The 18,699-nt window shown below is 51.3% G+C and overlaps 1 protein-coding gene across 1 annotated transcript in view; it reads left to right on the top strand.

Moving 5' to 3' along the window:
- The window catches only part of APBA2 (amyloid beta precursor protein binding family A member 2), a 195,485-nt gene that overhangs the window by 76,853 nt on the left and 99,933 nt on the right, over positions 1-18,699 (top strand). Inside the window, exon 3 of the mRNA XM_022554632.3 lies at positions 15,755-15,808. The gene's annotated coding sequence lies outside the window, so the exon portion shown is untranslated. The remainder of the gene's footprint in view (positions 1-15,754; positions 15,809-18,699) is intronic.

Genomic DNA, 18,699 nt, shown 5'->3' with positions numbered 1-18,699 from the left:
GCGCCCCGTCCTCAGTGGGGAAATGCTGAGAACAGGTCTGAGATATAGTAACTCAAGTATTGGCTATTGAGGAAGTTAAAAAGAGGGGCTTGGAAAGCGTGTGGGATCAGAGGTTCTGCTTCTGGGAGAGCAGAATGTTCCCTGGAGGGCTGGTGTGAAAGGGAGGAGGGATTAGCTGGAGGAAGGATCTCAGTGAAAGGACAGAGCATCATGGGGTAAGAATGAGAAAGACCAGAGAAGGGGGGAGGTGTGGAGGAGGAACATCTCTTATTACTTAGCGAAGAAGTTAGACTTCAGAGCAGAATGGGAAGAGGGCAGGGCTGAGCTAGGACCCTGAGCAAAGCCACACAAATCCCACCCTATGTACTACACCCCCTGCCCCAATCTCCTGCTGTTGCTGGTCCAGGCAAACCAGAGAGTCTAACTGAAATAAGTATAAATTCAAGCCAACCTAGACTCCATACAAGGTAAGGAAAATAGAAGTGAGTCACAAAATATGCAGGCCTGTGACAACAGTCAAGAAATAAAGGGCCACGAGTAACATATCATTAGCAAGCCATTGCAACTGTGAAAAAAGCACCATGAGTGCCTCCAAACTGGACCACTTGATGCAAGTGGACATGGGCCAGGAAGGATGCAGTTAGCCCACCTGGCCAGGGCGTGGTCCTCCCAGCATCATTCAGTTTGTCCACCAAAGTGCTGTGCTTCCCGCCCCTGAGGGGCTTACAGGAGTCAGCTTTGAAGGACCACCAGTCATTCCTTCTCAGGGCAGCCTGGCTTCTCTGGGGGTGGGGGGGAAGCTGTGAGGACTCTGACCTTGAGCTGGAACCCCGTTTCTCTCTCTCAAGTCCCCTGGGACCCCCCACCCCGGGTGTCGTCAGGCGTGTGTCCTTCGTAGGCTGCTACTTGACAGTCTCAGGCATGACCCCCCTCGCTACCCTGGGTCAGTTCTTGGAGCAGGTCCTGTGTCGTTGGTCTGTCCATTTGTCCATCAGATACGAGTGGGCGGGCATGAGCTCTGCTGGGGTGGCCCACCCATCCCGCCCCCAGCTGGGCCTCTGAGGGCGCTGGGCCACCCAAGGGCTCTGCGGGGCTGCGGTGTGATGCAGCCTCGGAATCTGGGGTCCCGGCTGGCGCAAGGTACCCTGCAGGCAGGAGGGGGCAGGGCAGACCTCACCCTCGCTCCTGGGGGTCTTGGGGTTCCCGGGGGTGGTAAGATATTTGCTCTTCACTCGGGAGACCACCTTTGCTCCCCAGCAGCCGCGTCGCCTTCCGACACAGCCAAGTAAGACAGAAAGCGAGGGGCCTTTTCCTATTAGAAACAGGGTGAACATCTTTCCGAGGCCTCGCCTGGGAGAAGCTAGGGCACGGTGTGGGGGGGCACCCTGTCCTTGTGCCACTCACGGCAGGGTTTGGAGGAATCACACACAGCGCTGCAGGGCCCTGGGAGGAGGGGCACTGTGCTGGGTGACCCAGGAGGACCCGGCGTGCAGGCAGGGGAGGGGTGGGCTTGGGTGGCGGGGTGGGCAGGGATGTGGCCAGAGGTGGGCCGGGCCCCACCTGCCAGTTTGGACACGTGGACGGGCCAGCGGGGCACGGGGGGAAGATGGGGTGGGGGAAGGTCTGAGACAGAGTGTAGGCGGGATGCTCTGTGACGGGGGACACAGCTCCCCAAGGCCCGGGTGACTCTTGTTGGTTTCCGGAGTGTTCAGCATTGCTGCTGGTGGGCTTCTCCTCTTGGGCAGTTGTGAAGCAGAAAACCCGTCCGGAGCCAGCCTCCCCTTGCCCAGCACTTCGTGTGTCCCAAGTGTGGACTCCTCTCGGTGTGGGTGCTGCCCTGCTGAGGCCTGGGGGGGGCCGGGGGCAGCTAGACGCCCCACTTCTCTGACGTCCCCCAGGTCCCGGGGGGGAGTCTGGAATTGCTGGTATCACCAGGGCTGTGCGAGTAGGTAGTGCCCTGCGAGGTGCCGTCTCTCGGGGGAGGGCGGGGGGAGTGGGGGCTCAGCACATGGTGAAGTGAACCCGGGGCCTCTGACCCTGCAGGTTTGGCCCCGACTGTGACTTTGAGCTGGTCACCTACCTCTGGGTCCTCAGATCCTCGGGTGTAAGACAGGTGGACAGTGGAGTTCAGAACTGATTTGCTGAGCCTTCCTTGGGTCTTCGTATCCGTCATAGAAAGAAAGGAAAGGAAGGGAGGGAGGGAGGGAGGGGGGAAGAGGGGGCGGGCAGGGGATGGAGGGAGAGGGCAAGCCAACACAACTGTAGCCTGCTAATCATAGCAGTGCCTATGTATGAGGCTAATGAAGAGAACATTTCATTGTAAAGCAACTACTATTTTAAAAACATCAAATTAAAAAAAAAAAAAAGAGTACATTTCTGTCTGAAAGCCGCCTTGAGGTTTTCCGTAAACACCGAAATGTGAGCCGGGGTCAGAGCTATCTTTCAGAGAGAGGGAGGTGGTGCAGACATGTTTGATGTAAATTGTGCCCTTTAGCCCTCACATTGGGTAGCATCTCCACTGACCATTTAGGCTTGCCCTGTTGCTTTCGGAGAAGTAAAAAAGAAAAAAAAATCTGATTGAGTTAAATCTAATTTCTGCTAGATTTTGATTGTTGTAAGGCTTGAATGGTGGGCCTGCCTCCATACTTGTAAAGAATTCAGGATTTTGTGTAAACCACAATGAGCACAGCCTAGGATTTTGACACAAGGCAGGATTTAGTGCAACATAATAGAGCTTTCATTCTGTTGCTCTCCGGGCTGACAAAGTCATGGTATCTCCTTGGGCCTCAGTTTCCTCATTTATTAAGACACCTGAGGTAACAGAAAACCCATCCCATGTTGACATAAACTTTTCTTGTGTAATTGAAAAGTCCAGATGGATGGTTTCAGGCAAGGCTTGATCTAGTAGCTTGACCTCTTTTTCCTGGGTTCAATTTCCTTCTCTCAGCCCTCTCTTCTGTTATATCAGCTTCATCCTAAGGCTGGTTTAGTAAGAATATTCTGACTGTGTATATTTCTGCTTTGGCAGTAGAGGGTTTGTATTTGGTCCTCAAAGTACTTGTGTCTTATTTAAAGTCTAGTCATTGGAAAAGAAATTGATAAGGATGGACCCAAACAAAGTAACACAAAACAGCAAATTGTCATGATAAAGCAAGTCTGGAAAGAGGCCTTTGACAACCGCGACCACCTGAAGGACACACTGATGATGTCCTGAGAGCAGCTTCCTCCCTGGGCCTAGTGGGAGCATCGCATGCCTGCCTGCGGGGGCTGGCATCCAGCCTGCTCTGGTATCCGGAAGTGTAATTAGAGACCTCAGTAATCGGCCAGCTTTGGTGATGATGCCAGGTTGGAATAACCTCTGTGGAAAAATGAAAGCTCTCATGAAATACATCTTTAAAACCAAAGGCAGCCTGGCACTTGGATTAAGGTCCTGGCACGTACAAAGTCACAGGTGTAGCAGGGAGGGGAGTACCTTGGGGAAACAGGAAGTCATCGCAGGCCGGCTGTGGGATTCACTGGAGAGCAGACCGTGCAGCAACAACAACGTCCCCCTCTTTTGGGGGGCTTGGATTACCCCAAGAAGCCTGAGGTTTGGCAGGTGTAAACACTTCGGCTTACAATTCCAGCCCCGCTACCCTCTCCCTGTGTGTTTCACAGGCATGTGTGGGGAGGGATATGCAGGGTGATCCTTGCCTGAGTCCAGCCCTACTTTGAGAGTGAAATTCATTTCCTTGTCCTTCTTTTCCAGATGAGAGGCTGTGTATTGGTGGTGTGTGTGGTGAGTCACTGGCCTGGATGACGCTGCTAGGGTCCTGTTCTTAACATACAGTTTGGGGGCCTGACGTGGCAATTTTGTTTCTTGTCAGCTTTTGCCAGTACATTATTTTCTAGCATCTCTGTTAGCATACTTTAAAAAACCCAAACCTGGCTTTCACTTTTCTCCTGGAGGCTGGTGTGGGATGTGGAAGCCCCCAACTTGTGTGGTGTAGTAAACAGGTGGCCTCCAGGAGGGGTGTCACCTCCCTGACCCATCCCCCCGCAGCATGTGAGGGGGTGTCAATGAAGAATCCGATAACAATCATGCTAAGACGAAAGAAAAGAGAATTTTATTCAAGCCAAATTGAGGATTATAAACCGGGAAACATTGTCAGAAGCTCTGAGAACTCCAGTGATCAGGAGTTAGAGACACAGTTTTATATACATTTTTGAGACAAAGAAATTATGTATCATATTGACAGGTTAGCATTGTGCACATAATTCAACAAAGTTGTTTTATTTTTCAATTATGCATGTACAGACAAGCCTTTGGTCAATGTGACCCCTTGTACTCTTGTATGAGATGAAAAAGAAATATATTAATCATACAATTACAATATTACAATGCTGGCATCTAAAGGAAGAGGCCAACTTTTCTCAAAGGTTGATTTCATCCTCCTGCTTTGAGGAGGTCTGCTTACTGTTTCATGTACTGATAGATGCACATTGCACATTGGGAAAGGCCTGCCACAAAGGGGGCATGTCATTTGTTGTTTTATTTTCTTTCTGTCTTACTTTGATTGTCCTGCCCTAGAATATTTATGATTTTCCTCATCAGGAGCCACCACATCACTCCCAGGATGGGCTGGAGAGGCCTGGGGACAGCTCTGCACAGCTCAGCCCCTTTATCCACCAGGTAGAGGTGCCCCTGCATGACCCTCAAGGTAGAATCCTGACTTCTCCTGGAACACCCATGATTCGGGAGAGTGTGGGCCTGGGGAATGTGTAGGAAGGGGTTTCAGAGTAGTTTAATGGGGTCCACTTAATGGGGTGTAAGTGCTGCTGGGTGGCCCCTGACTTGCCCCAGGAACCTGCCTCCCTCTGGGCTTACAATCTTCCTCTTGAACATGCAGCATCCTTGAAGGGCATCCAGACCCTCATGATGAGGTGAGGAAGCTCCCAGCGGACTAGGGCTGGCTGCTGTGGGTACAAAGGGGACAAGCCAGGGGATTCTGGAATCCGGGAGTAAGGACCCTTCCTGTGAGCCAGGTGCTGTCGATAAGGCCCTGGGTGTGGAGTCCCCCCTCTGAGGGGCTCCCAGAGGCTGACGAACAAGCACTTCTTGGGGCGATGAGTGCGGGGGAGAGGTAGCTGCAGGGCAGCAGGCTCTGGTGGCTTTATAACAAGAGCCATGTGTGTCTCCCTTAGTACCTGTGGACACCTCATTGAAGCCACAGGGCCATCCTGTTACCGACCAGGGTTCTTGGCTTCCTTAATCAATAGAAATTGATAAGAGACCAGACAAGAAATTCAGGCAAGGCTTTATTGGGGCCCCTGCTGCAGCAGCGGGGAGCGGGAACAAACAAGAGGTTCCCTTGCTTGTTCCTTATATGGGGTGAGGGTAGGGGTGTGTCCAGGGGTCAGGCCAGAGGGGCAACTTAGGTGTTCTGTCCGCTCCTTAGATGGTGTTGTGTGCAGGGGGCATGCACAATACCTGGCTTTTGCTCCCAACACCCTAGTTTTGCTCCAGCCCTTCAAGAGTGGCAGTTGGGATTTTTGGTCTCTTTGTATCTTTTGTCCAGAATTTGCCCCAACTGTGCATGCACGTAGTTATTTTCAGTCCCATGTAGTTTCTTTGTATTTTGTTGCTCGCTGAGAGGTGTGTCCAGGTGCAAGCACTGCAGCAGAGGGTCCCAGGTCCCAGCCTGTCTCAATCCCATGACATCAGTTTACAGGAGAATGTTATTATCCCCATTTCACATCTGAGGAAACAGAGCTGCTGAGTCCTGAGCTAGCATCCACCCTCAGCCCCCCGACTTGGCCCCTCTGCCTTGATTTCCTCCAAAGGAGGGTCCACCATTGTCCTGAAAGCTGTGGAGGGACTGGGGGACCCCCAGAATCCCGGGGGTCTCCTCTGTTTCTGAGGCAGAGCCCGAGGTTCAGGGTGATGGAGGAATGGTTGTGGTCACAGCTCATGGGCAGAGAGGTGGGAGCTGAAGTCCAGTCTTGGTCTCACTGCCTTCCGCCGTCTCTGGGTCTGGGCGAGCTGCTGGTGGTGCCGTCCAGCTCCATGCTGCCTGCTGCCCCGGCTCTCCAGGACCTGTCTCGGGCTGAGCTCGAGGTGGCCACTGCAGGCAGGTTTGGGGACATCATGCCCTTTGGGCTCTTGTCTGAGCCGCATCCTGACTGGCTGGGAGATGAGGAGACAGACAGGCATCCTGGTCCCCAGCAGCTGAGCATGGCTGTCTGGGCCCCGCCCTTCAAGGTGAGGGCGGAGCATCACTGGGGGCGGGACTTCTTCCTCACCTGCACCTCCTTTGGTGCTGTCAGAGGGCCCTGATAACACGCACGGTCCCCTCCACCATTTGCATTTCTCACCACGTTTTTTTCCTCCTCTTGTCCTTGGGGTGCCAGCCGGAGAGCGTGAATAATGAGAACAAACACAAATGATCCAAATTCTCAGTGGTCATTTTCCCGACAAGTCGGGGTCAAAAAGACAGTAAAGGAGTGGCTTAACCTCCTGTGTCACCTCGTCTGAGTGCTTTTTTTACAAAAGGAAAGCAAGCTCGGAATATCTGAGGCATTACTGTTGCTTCAGCTGTCGCTTTATGGCAAGAAAAGTGGTTGTTTCACTTAAAATGGATTTGGATGTAGTTCTTGGAATGAGTAAATTGAGGAAAAGAGCCCGTGTGAGATTTTGGATTTAAGCCCTTAAGTATGAGGATTTAAAGTAAGTGGTCTTGCGTCGTTCTGTGGTGGTCCTTCAGGACTGGCAGAATGGGTCTGCTGGGTGTGACTGGTGTGGCTGCTTTAACTGGACCAGTTGACTCTGACCAGCCCAACTGCTTCTCAGGAGTGAAGTGTCCTTTTGCTCTCTGGGACCTGCAGGAGAGGGAGGGACGTGTTGATGACCAGATCCCGGCTTCTGGGCAGCCCTGCCGCGAGGCTAGGGAGAACAGGTAAGGGGGTGGGCCACCCTGAGTGCTGCCAACCCTCCTCACTCCCACAAGACCCACCTGGGGATCTGCTACCTGCCTCTTGGGCTCAGGCACATACTCTCTTAGCCTGAAAAAGTCTCCCTATTTTTTTTTTCTTTTGGCCACATGGAGTGGCATGCAGGATCTTAGTTCCCCAACCAGGGATCGAACCCGTGCCCTCTGCAGTGGAAGTGCAGAGTCTTAACCACTGGACCGCCAGGGAAGTCCCAAAGTCTCCCTATTTTAATATGTTAATAGAGCACATCCTTCGGCCCCCTCCTCCCCGACCCAGTCACAACTTCCCATGACTCTCCACCCCTTCGATGGGGCTTTTCTAAGTTCTTTATGTCCCCAGGGGGGAGGTCATTCCTCAGTCACCCAAAAGGATGAAGTGCGTGCCTATTGCGGGTTCCTGCCTTTTACGATCCACCATTTGCGATTATTAATCAGTGTGAGTTAATTCAAGTCTTTTGCATTAAATTTTTGTCATAAGATATTCAGCATACACAAAGGTAAAAAGGATCATGTGATGAACACCTGTGTACCCACGACCTGCTTAAGGTGGAGAGTATTACTGTATTGGTTATCTATTTCTGTGAAACCATTTATGCCAAAGTGTAAATGGTGTAAAACGATAAACACTTATTATCTTCTACATAGAGTCTGTGGGTCAGGGATCTGGGAGCAGCTCAGACCCCAGGGTCAGCTCCCTGGGCTCAGGGTCAAGATGTGGGGCTGGGGCTGCAGTCATCGGGGGCTTGGAGGATCCACATGGCTGTTGGCAGGAGGCCTCAGTTCTCAGCCGTGTGGACCTCTCCATGGTACTGCTTGGGTGTCCTCACGGCATGGTGGCCAGCTTTCCTCAGAGTGAGTGATCTAAGAATAGCATATGCCTTTCATGGTCTGTTCACTAGAGGCAGGTTACTAAGTCCAGCCCACACTTAGGGAAAGGAGAGGTAGGCTCCACCTTTTGAGGGGAATGTCCAAGAGTTTGTGGACATGTTTGAAACCATCACAATGACTCACACAGCTAGAGCCCCTCCCTGCTGGCCCCCCCTCGTCTCCCACACGGAGGTACCTGTCGTGAGAATTTGATGTTTACACTCACTACGTTTGTCAGCATACCTGCTGCGCCTGTGATTTTTGCATGTCTTGAAGCATGATGTAAATGATATCTAATTGTGTGTTTTTTTCTGTAGCTTGCCTTTTTCACTTCACCTTATGTTTGTGAGATTCATCCATAGGCAAATGTGTAGCTGTCATTCAGACCTTTTGGCTGCTGTGGGGTTCATTGTAGTAATGTGATGTAATCTGTCTGTTTAGGGGCTCCCCAGTTTCTTGCTGTTCAGACAAGCCTGTTAGGAATATGCAGTGCATCTCTGTGTGACCATGAGCCAGATTTGTCTAGAGTATTTAGCAAGGATGGGAATTGTTGCAGGAGAGAGTGCACGAGTCTTCAGATTTTCTCAAAGCAGCTAAATTTGTTTTCCAAAGTGGGTCTCCTGATGAGCACTCCTGCCAGCTGTGTGTGTGAGTCCCCCTTGTCCTATGCAGTGACAACACTTGGTATTGTCAGATTTTTTTTTTAAGATATATATATTTTTAATGCTTTTCTTTAAAAAAAATTTATTTATGTTATTTTTGGCTGCATTGGATCTTCGTTGCTGTGCGTGGACTTTCTCTAGTTGTGAAGGGCGGGGGCTACTCTTTGTTGCCATGCGCGGGTTCCTCGTTGTGGTGGCTTCTCTTGTTGCGGAGCACGGGCTCTAGAGCGCAGGCTCAGTAGTTGTGGCGCACAGGCTTAGTTGCTCCGCGGCATGTGGGATCTTACTGGACCAGGGCTCGAACTCATGTCCCCTGCATTGGCAGGCGGATTCTTAACCACTGAGCCACCAGGGAAGCCCTTGTCAGATGTTTTTAATGTTTGGTGGGGGAAGCGTATCTATAAGGGGTCTTAGTTTGCATTTCTCTGCCAGTGAGGTTGAACATCTTTTCATATATATATATATATATATATATATATTTTATGTGTTTATTATTCTGTGAATTACTAGTTCATGCCTTTTGCTCAATTTTTGATTTTCTTATTGATTTCTTAATGATCCTTCATTTGGTTTACATATTATAAATATCTTTCCCCATTTCTTCCTACCAGCATAATGTGGGAGCTAAGAGCATGGACTCGGGGGCAAGTGCCAGGATTAAATCCCAGCCCTAGCACTTCCTGTGTGGCCTCAATACCTTATATGAGCCTGTTTCCCCATCTGTAAAATGGGGATGATGACCACCCTCACTACCTTGCAGTGGTGCTGGGAGGATTAAAAGTTCCCACCTGTGAAGCATGAGTGCCTGTCATGGCGAGCACAGGATGGACTGAATAACCTTTACTGCACCAGGTCCTGAGTGGCCCCCCAGACTGCGTGCCTGCCCTGTCATTTTGCCCAGAGCTGTCCAGAGCGCTGCGTCCTCTTTTGATACGATTGGCAGGTAGTGCTTCTGTCTGGCTCCCAGTCTTCTGGATGACCCTCCCTTCAGCATCCCTGAGCTGCCTGAATAGAAAACAAAATCCCAGCCTCTCTCCAGGAGATGGCAGGGGGATTGGAAGGCATCCGGCGCCTTGCAGCAAAAATAGAAGCCTCACTTGCTTAGGAAGGAATAATAATGAGGAGAGCCAGACAGACCCAGGCTGGGAGGGTTCATCTCGACCCCCGCTTCCCTCCTGGCGTCTTTGCAGACCTGGTGGATCGCTTTCAGCCTTGGCACTGAGTTCTGGTTTTTTATACCTTAGTGTCGCACTGTCCTTTCCTTCCACAAAGCCAGGGAAGGAGTCCAGAACACAAGACTGGTTTAATATCGAGAACCACTGGAGAAACGTGTCAGGATTGCACTGTAAACACCCCTGCCGCAAAGAGCAGGGGGAACCATGCTTCTGTCCTCAGGTCACCATCTGCTGCTCAAGGTCAAGTTTATGGAGGATTAAGGCCCAGTTGAGTCAGGACACCTTTCATTGATTCAGCCCCAATGTTAATTAGCTCAACACTGTGTAAGGAGCTCCCAGGTTTATTTAGTAGAACCCTAGAGGATTTTACATAAAAGCAAACATGGAGGGACTTCCCTGGTGGTCCAGTGGTTAAGAACACACCTTCCAATGCAGGGGACGCCGGTTCAATCCCTGGTTGGGGAACTAGGATCCCACATGCCATGGGGCAACTAAGCCCGTGCACCACAACTACTGATCCCTCATGTCTCAAATAGAGAGAAGCCCAGGCACCACAATGAAAGATCCCTCAACTAAGACCCGATGCAGCCCCCAAAAATAAATAAAAACAAAAACAAACATGGAAAAAGTAAATTAGAGATATTGAACATTATAGCTAGTTTGGGTTATACCAAATTTCTGGGCTTTGAAACAGATGGAGCTACCCCACATCTCTGTTGCCAGCTGTGCCTTCAGGGTGATCTCACAGGCCCCATGAGGGGAGCAAAGACCCCCTTGAAAGAGGAGTTCCTACTCAGTAAACTAATCACACAGAAAGTCTCCCTGTTGGAATCTGGAGCAGGAAGTGAGGAATCTGGGGGCAGAAGGTTAGCATCCTCAGTGGCCCGTCGCCTCCAGACTTGGAAAGCTAAACTTCCAAGAATGGAGGGTTTTGATCATTTTAATGGTAGCGATTTGTATGTTATCCTTAATTCAATATTTCAAGAGCGTGTTTAGAAGCCACCTTCTCAAACAAAACAATTGCTTTTTGAGACCTTTGAAGTTGGATTTGAAAGCCAGTCTGTTCCCAAAACATTTGCACAAATGAGAATCTGAAGGTTTGAACTTTTGATTCTAAAGACACAACTTCTTGCCCAGAAGGAGCGAAATAATACAGGCAGGTATTTATAAGTGGAGTTATTAGCATTTGAAGGCTTTCCTTGCTAGGGGACTCCGTTATTTAGAATTTAAGATTTTTACTTATAAACAGCCCATTGGTGCCCATCAGTGGAGCATCTCAACTTTACCATCATTGTCTCCCAACACCGAGCCCCTTTCTTACCATGATCTGGGCTGCGTCGTCCACGTCCATCAGGCTCTGAGGACCTGGAGCCCCTCCCTGAGTTCAGCCCCTGTTTCCCCATGGTCACTGGTCTGTGGCCGGTTCTTGGGGCCCCAGTTCTTTCCCCGCCCTGTTATGACCCTGCTATACCCATCTGACATTGTCCCTGTGTGTCCCCTCAGGAAGCAGCAGACCCCCTGCCCCCACCCCTGCCCCACAATAAACCACATATATCCCAACCTGGAGGAGCATCCGCGCCACCTCCGCAATTCCATCCTGTGGTTCCAGCCACACCTGAGGGGACACTGGGCCATCTCACTGCATCCCCTGGGGCAGCTTGGCTGAGCTGCAGAGCCAGGTCCCACAAGCCACCTCGAGTAGCGGCTTACCTGCCAGATGCTGACCTTTGCCAACTGACTGTCCCCTCTGCGAGGCAGCCTGTGCAGGCGAGTCCCGTGTCCACCTGGGCTGGGCTGAGAAGACCGTGCAAGCATGAACCCTCGTTCCAAGCTTTCCCTTGTGGTAGTCCCACAGATACCTGGCTCTCAGTGCTGGCTGCAGCCACCAGGCTAGGACCAGCAGGAGCCACATCTGAGCTGGCTGTGATGTGTTGATGATGTCGGCCTTTGATGCACCCTGACCATGGCCGTGGTGCTCTGCACACACCCCTCCCAGCCCCCACTCAGGGCTTCTGCTCAGTGGGGCCCCATCTTCCATCAGGAAGTGCTTCATGGAACCTGGGATATTGCTGCTCATCAGATCATACCTGTTCTACACCACAGCTTCCCAGGTATCCCCACACCTGTGTGCCCAGGGGCCAGCCCCTTACAAAGGCCAGCATTGCCCATTTAACTCAAGGAAATTCAGCCGTAGCTCTCGGGTCAGCTGGAGGAAGAAATCTGATTTCGGACAGTGGGATGGTGGTTCTGCTGTGTGTGCCCCTGGCCGCTCTGTAAGACCGAGAGGTCAGCGCACCATCTGCAGGCAGACTTTCCGCCTCTGCTGTGGACAAGTGACCTCTGTCCTCTGCTCCTTGAACCCAGGTGCCCCTCAGGACAGCTCCCAGGTCTGGGAGTCCGTGAAGCTGTGGATGTTGCCTTAACTTTGCGAGAAAATGCTTATGAAGATTGGTTCTGACCCCTCTCCCACCAGCAGTGCCCCTTCCTGGGCTCCCTGGGCAACATCTCCTGCTCTGGGTGAGGGGCCCTGTGATCTGGCTTGTCTGGGGCCATTGCCATTTTCCTGGTCCCCTTCCCCAACCCCCTGGGCCACCGTGGAGCCTCAAGGATCTTTCTGAATCTGGGACTTCCCACTGATTCCCCTGCCATAATATCAAAGGCGCTGAGTACCTTCGTCAAAGCTATAAACCATCCACTCTAAGGAATATTTGGAATTTCTGTTTATCTCCCGAGTGTCTGGAAACGTGGCACTTCAAAGGCTGTATTTGATCATAGATCCAATTTATTGCCAGAAATGTGCATGTGGAATAATGGGGACCCTCCAGTGGCAGTGGAGGTGGCATCCTGTGAGAAAATGAATTTCTCCCGGAACCGAACGCCAGCTGCCTCAGCAGCAGTATTCGTAGCAGAACCGAACCTAGTGGTGTTTGAAGTCAGGCAGCTGAAAGGCTCTTCGTGGAAGTGTTCCCTGTGTCTGGAGTCAGCTGTGGGGTCAGCGCCCAGGGCCAGGGCCTGCCTTTCGTTCTGCACTCGTTCTGAGGGCTGGGGGCCCTGGACCCTGGAGAATCCAGTTGTCAGCATGTGGGGCAGACGGAGTCTCCTGGGCTCCTGGGACTTCCTGTTTCCTGTCTCACCAGGGAAGTTGGGCTGCAGGGTAGCCTAAAAGCCAACCAACCTGCCTGTGAATGGACCAACAACTTAGACAGTGGCTTGTTCTAATCTTGTGGGGAGAGACATGTGTGCTTAATTTCCAGCCTGGAGGTTGATGAGGGATTATTCAAGGAGTGGCTGTGAGTTACCAGAAGATAAGGCTCTTGGATTTCTGTCTAGTCACAAGTGGCCGAGAGGGACAGAGGAGGTGACCTGGCCACGGCTGCCCCCAGAGGGAGTAGGAAGAGACCCGGGATGTGTGTTTGGTACAAAGAGGAGTGACCGGACCACACGTGGCTGAGAAGAGCCTGAATGTTCCAAACCATATTTGAATCTCCAGGTTCATCCTGGCCTCTTGATGGCACGGGCCTCCCGGCTGTGCCTGGCCAGGTGGCGGGTGGACTCAGAGCCAACCAGGGAGGCGACAGCAGACCCCCAAGGACTTCCTGGATCTCCCCACTCACGACTTCGTTGGACTTGTCTTTGAGATGAACCATCTTTCTGGAGATGCAGGTCATCAAAAAACACAGCCCTGCTGTAGACAGTGCAAGCCAGGGGTCCCCAGAGCCGGGGAGAGGGCACCACTGAGGGAAAAGAAAATTCATATTTTTCTTTAGAGAAAATGAAAAGTGGCACTGGGTCCAAGTGGTAGGTGACCTTGCTGTTGAGTTAAAATGCTGCTGGGAAAATGAGAGAAGACAGACATGAAAAGAATGCTAATGAATAGCGGTGGACGGGAGCCCGGAGCCCTGACTCCCCGCCATCCACAACGGGTGCTCGCGTGTAGCCTATTAATAGACACTTAAAAGCCGATTCTAAATTGAGCTAAGATGTGGGCCTGTTTTCTGCTGGTGGAAGAGCCTTACGTAAGGCGCCGGGTGCCGCTGGTTGTCCTTCCAGAGTGCTTTGATGGTTGCACACCTTGGTTGGGAACCCGCGGGGAGCAGGCGGGATGTTCAGGCTCCAGGTGGACGACACTGTCCTTTTGAGCAGCTCGAAGACAGTGGGGTGGCAGGGAAGCCTGCAGACCAGCTCCAGGGTCCCCCAGGTGCTTCTGGGCCTGGAGGGGTGGGAGGTGCTGGACTTCTGGGTGGATGGGCCCCTCCACGGCCCACGGTGTTGGGGGTGGTGGTGGCTGGAGGGCCAGGAGGGAGGGAGGGAGGGGCAAGTGCGGAGGACTCCAGCCTGTGCTGGAGGCTTCCAGGCCCCTCCCTGCTGTCCTTCTTGGTCACTACTGGTCAGAGCTGGGGTGGGGGATGCCCAGGCAGGACAGTGACCTTTCTGAGCGACCTGCTTGAGGTCACAGAGCGAACCTGGGACAGAGTGAGGAATTGAGCCCGCCCTCCCAACGCCCCGCTGCCCAGGGAAGGGTTCTTGCCACTGGATGTGACATTTAGTATGAGCACCAGCCTCCTGGAGGCGCTGTGGTGGTGGGGTTTGGCAGAAGAAGGGGCAGGCTGTTGATTCTGGTGACCCCAGGCAGTGTTCTAGAGGTGGGGTTTCACCTTCCCATCCTCCTTTAAGGCGGTTCCCACTGTCCACATTTTACACATGATGGAGCCGAGGCCGACGCCATGGAGGGATTGGAGAGGCAGCAGAAGCACGTACCCGTGGAAAGAAATTGAACAGCGATGCAAACATCCAGCTCCCCCTGAGTAGAGCCAAGCAGGTTACGGTGCTGTGGCTTGATCAGAATGGAAGCGTCTGCAGCCTTCTAAGGGTTAGAGCATCATTTTCCCCTTATACATGGACCCGAGGCATCTGCACCGGGCCAGTTTTGGGTGGCCCCCAAATTTCCTCATTAAACCCCACTGCTAGGAATGTCTGTCCAGGGAAATGAGAGCGGCTGTCGGGCTCCCTTAGAAAAGTGACAGCACTGAGTCCAGGGTGGACCTTTGTGATGAAGTTGAAGCCGTTGGCTGCCAGTGCCGCTAGCAAGACCCTGTTGTCTTCCCTGAAGAATGACGCCATCCCCTATGACTTCAGACCCCAGGGCCAGATTGAAGGTGGACTTCCCGACCCGACCAGCACAGCTGTTCATGAAATGCTCCCAGTTCTTCCATTCCCAGCAGATGGGATGATGGTGGGGTTGGGGGGTGGGGGGGAAGCGGCCATTGCCATGGTTTTGAAAGGAACCAAGAAATTCCTTTATCACTTATCCTGTCTTCAGCCATATTGGAGGGAGGAAAGGAATTTGGATGTGATATTTCAGACCTGGAAACCCCACCCTCTTGCACTACCCCGGGCTCCCCGTCCCTGCAGAGGGACGGGCTGGGGCTTCTGCCCCGCCATGAATTCCTGATCCAACCCATGGCTCTTGCCATCCTGATGCCCTTGACTCTGGCTTTCCTCTCCAGCCCGAGTTTGCAAAGCATCCTCTGTTCAAGGGGACTGTGAAACCCAATGTCCTCTTTTCTGTTCTCTTTATAAAACTGCACCCCCCAGGAGGAAGGGTGGGCTGGGAACCTGGGTAGAGGAAACGAGAGGTGGTCTGCCTCCTCTCTGTCTCCTTTAATCTCTTTTCATCCCCCTGCAGTCCCCACACGCACACCCACCTCTTCTGAAAGTGTCCCAGAATACCGGTTCTGCCAACTAGTGGGGTCAAGCTTTGTTGTGGGAAAATACATATTCATGAGGGCTTTGAGGAGCTTCATTGAAATGCTGAGAGTCTCTGCAGCCAGAGTGATACATAAGCCATCGCTTTATTTGTCCAACACAATGTGAAGGCAATAATCGTGTGATGAATGGCTAAAGAAACATTTTAAGTATTTGTTTCGGCGTGATTTCTGATCATCTCATTAGAATTATAATCGGTTCACTTTCCCAGGTATTCAAAGCCTCTCACTCATTTAAATTTCTATGCTCTATAGGAGCACCCTTATCATTCCTGAAACCAAAGTAAATTCCTCTCTTTTCTTCTGTTTTATTCCAGAAAGATTTCATCATCAGGAGGGTTTTCGGGACCTTACCAAACCGCTAGTTTTCGGTAAGAAATAAGAGGTAACCTTGCATGGCGTGAGGTTTTGCTTCTGACGTGTGTGAAACGGGGCTGTTTTACTGGAGGGACGTTGCCCTGCGGGTGGGGCTGGGCAGCTGTCCTAGTTCTTTACCTCCTGGGGAGCTGGGTCTGTATAATCAGTACTAATCTGAGCACAGAGCATCTGAAGCTGGGGTCTGATTCACAGTCAAGGGCCGTTGAGCCCTGGGCCCACTGCTGGGCACTTATGTTGTGTCCACGAAAAATTAATCAGTCGTTCTAAGAAAGAAATGGAAAATTTTGTTCAAGCCCAATTTGAGGATTATAACCCAGGAAGCGCATCTCAGAAAGCTCTGAGAACTGTTCTGTCCGTTGGAAGTCAAGGCACAGTTATATAAGTTTCTTGAGACGGAGGGCTGCACATCAAATGACTTCTTATTGACAGTTTACATGATCCAGATCTAAGCGTCATTGTGACCCCTTACGAGATCAAGAAGAGTGTTATCTTTTAAGGCCTTGTCCCATTGATGCTAGGGGAGTGTTGCCTTTCATGCTTGAGCAGGTACTTCTGTGATGGGGGAGGTTTGGTCGATGTGCAGTGCAGACACACAGTGCACAGTGAGGGGAGAGAGGAGGCCAAAGGGCAGAGAAAATTTTTGGTTTAGATTTTTCTGGTCTTGCCATAAATATGAATTTTATTTCTCAGTTGCCCGGAAGTGATGCCTCCCCCAGGCTCCCCAGTGCACACACGACATCCCCTCCTCATTATACTATGCTTCTGTAAACCACAGTCCTCATGGTATTACCAAACTCCGGTTCGGGTGCTCACCACTCAAAAGCCGATCATTCGAGAGGCAAGTGTCAGTAGAAATGAAAGGTGCAATCTGAGGAGATCGTGGGCTCATGTCCAGAGACCAACTCCGAAGATTCTAATCAGCCAGGACAATTTTTAAAGGGAAAAATGGGGGAAAGAATCTTAGTGAATCATTGAGGCAAGAGGTTCCGTTCTGCATCATTCTCCATTGTGTGTGGTCTGGCGACTCTTCAGATGTTGCCTTGCCCACGTGATCTGCCTGCAGGGCTACTGCGGGGGTAGAGGGCTAGTTATTCTTTTTTTTTAAAAGATCTTTTTGATGTGGACCATTTTTAAAGTCTTCATTGAATTTGTTACAATATTGCTTCTGTTTTATGTTTTGGTTTTTTGGCTGTGAGGCATGTGGGATCTTAGCTGCCTGACCAGAGACGGAACCTGCACCCCCTGCATTGGAAGGGGAAGTCTTAACCACTGGACTGCAAGGGAGGTCCCAGCTAGTCATTCTTTAACTACTTCATTCTTCATTCTTACTTCTTTCTATCTAGGAAAAAATTGACAGGTTAGGCAAGGCATGGTACACGTTCAGGAGAGCCTAAGTCAGGAGTTAGTTTCAATTGCTTTATGATCTCTTTCCTATAATTAGGTTTTTAAGGTTTGAGGGGGACAGAAATGGGTAAACAGGAAAGGGGCAAAAGTGCTGCTTTCAATGGATTCCAGGATTTATTTGTGTAACTCCCACCAGATTCCTGTTCAGAGTGAAAGTCGATACACATCACCAACAGTGCAGTCCTCTATTACTGGTCTACGAGAAGTCCACTGTTTTGAAATGCCAGGATGCCGAGTAGAAGACTTTAACTCTGATTACAAAGAGCACTCTTTTTAAAAATTAATTAATTAATTTTTGGCTGCATTGGGTCCTCATTGCTGCGCACGGGCTTTTCTTTAGTTGCAGCGAGCGGGGGCTACTCTTTGTTGTGGTGCGCGGGCTACTCTTTGTTGTGGTGCGCAGGCTTCTCATTGCGGTGGCTTCTCTTGTTGCGGAGCATAGGCTCTAGGCACATGGGCTTAGTAGTTGTGGCACACAGGCTCAGTAGTTGTGGCTCGTGAGCTCTAGAGCACAGGCTCAGTAGTTGTGGCACACGGGCTTAGTTGCTCCGTGGCACGTGGGATCTTCCCAGACCTGGGCTTGAACCCATGTCTCCTGCATTGGCAGGTGGATTCTTAACCACTGCGCCACCAGAGAAGCCCACTAAGAGCCCTCTTAAGCTTACCAGGGGTGAGGGGCGGCCCCGAGTCGCTGCCACCCTGTGGGTGAAGCTGTCCTGTGGCCCTCATCCCACTGATCCACGGTGGGCTCTTGGCTTCCTCTTGCCCTGGAGGGCCTGTACGAGCAGATTTGCACAGGTCTGTAGGCCAGGTGCCAGGCAAGCACCTGGTACAGGGGAGGTTTGTAGGATATGGGTTCTGGGCTGAAGGTGCTGGCCTCTTCTTCTGGGGCCAAAGACACCCCTGTGGCTGGGTAGTAGGGAAGCTGGTGTATGGGTTGGAGTATGTCTGAAGAAGAGAATGTCATTAGGCGTTAGGAGGCCGAGCCAGGCATTGTGAGCATGATGACCAGAGCAGGTCCCAGCTTCTGGTGGATTCCATGGGTTCTTATGCATACATGGTGTCGACTGAAAAAAAAAAAACACAACCTAAAGGTTAAGAATTATGTTTCATTTGGTGGACTTTCTGAGGACTTCAAGCCCAGGCACAGCATCTCAGATAGCTCTAAGTGACTGCCCTGAAGAGGCAAGGAAGGGGGAGCCAGGACATATAGAAGTTTTTGCAACAAAATCATGTAGTCGGAACATCAAAAGATTACTCTTAACCAAAGAAAACCAGATATGTCAAGTTAAGGAATTTAGTGCTTTTCTATGTATGGGAAGATGCAAGAGTCTGGGCTCACTGACATCATTCCTTTGATGTGCACCTCAGCTCTCTGGGGCCAGTATCCTGTGTTTTCTCATCCCAAGTTCCCTCAGGGCTCACAGTTGGGGCTATGGTAATGGCCGATGGCTTGATGGCCACAGCATCCTTTGTTTGC

This window comes from Delphinapterus leucas, chromosome 2, assembly GCF_059928025.1.
Source record: "Delphinapterus leucas isolate spDelLeu-1000000601 "Yukka" chromosome 2, BTC_Dleu_Yukka2, whole genome shotgun sequence".
NCBI lineage: Eukaryota > Metazoa > Chordata > Mammalia > Artiodactyla > Monodontidae > Delphinapterus > Delphinapterus leucas.
The sequence above is the reverse complement of the archived record's forward strand: the minus strand, read 5'-3'. Positions and strand labels throughout refer to the sequence as shown.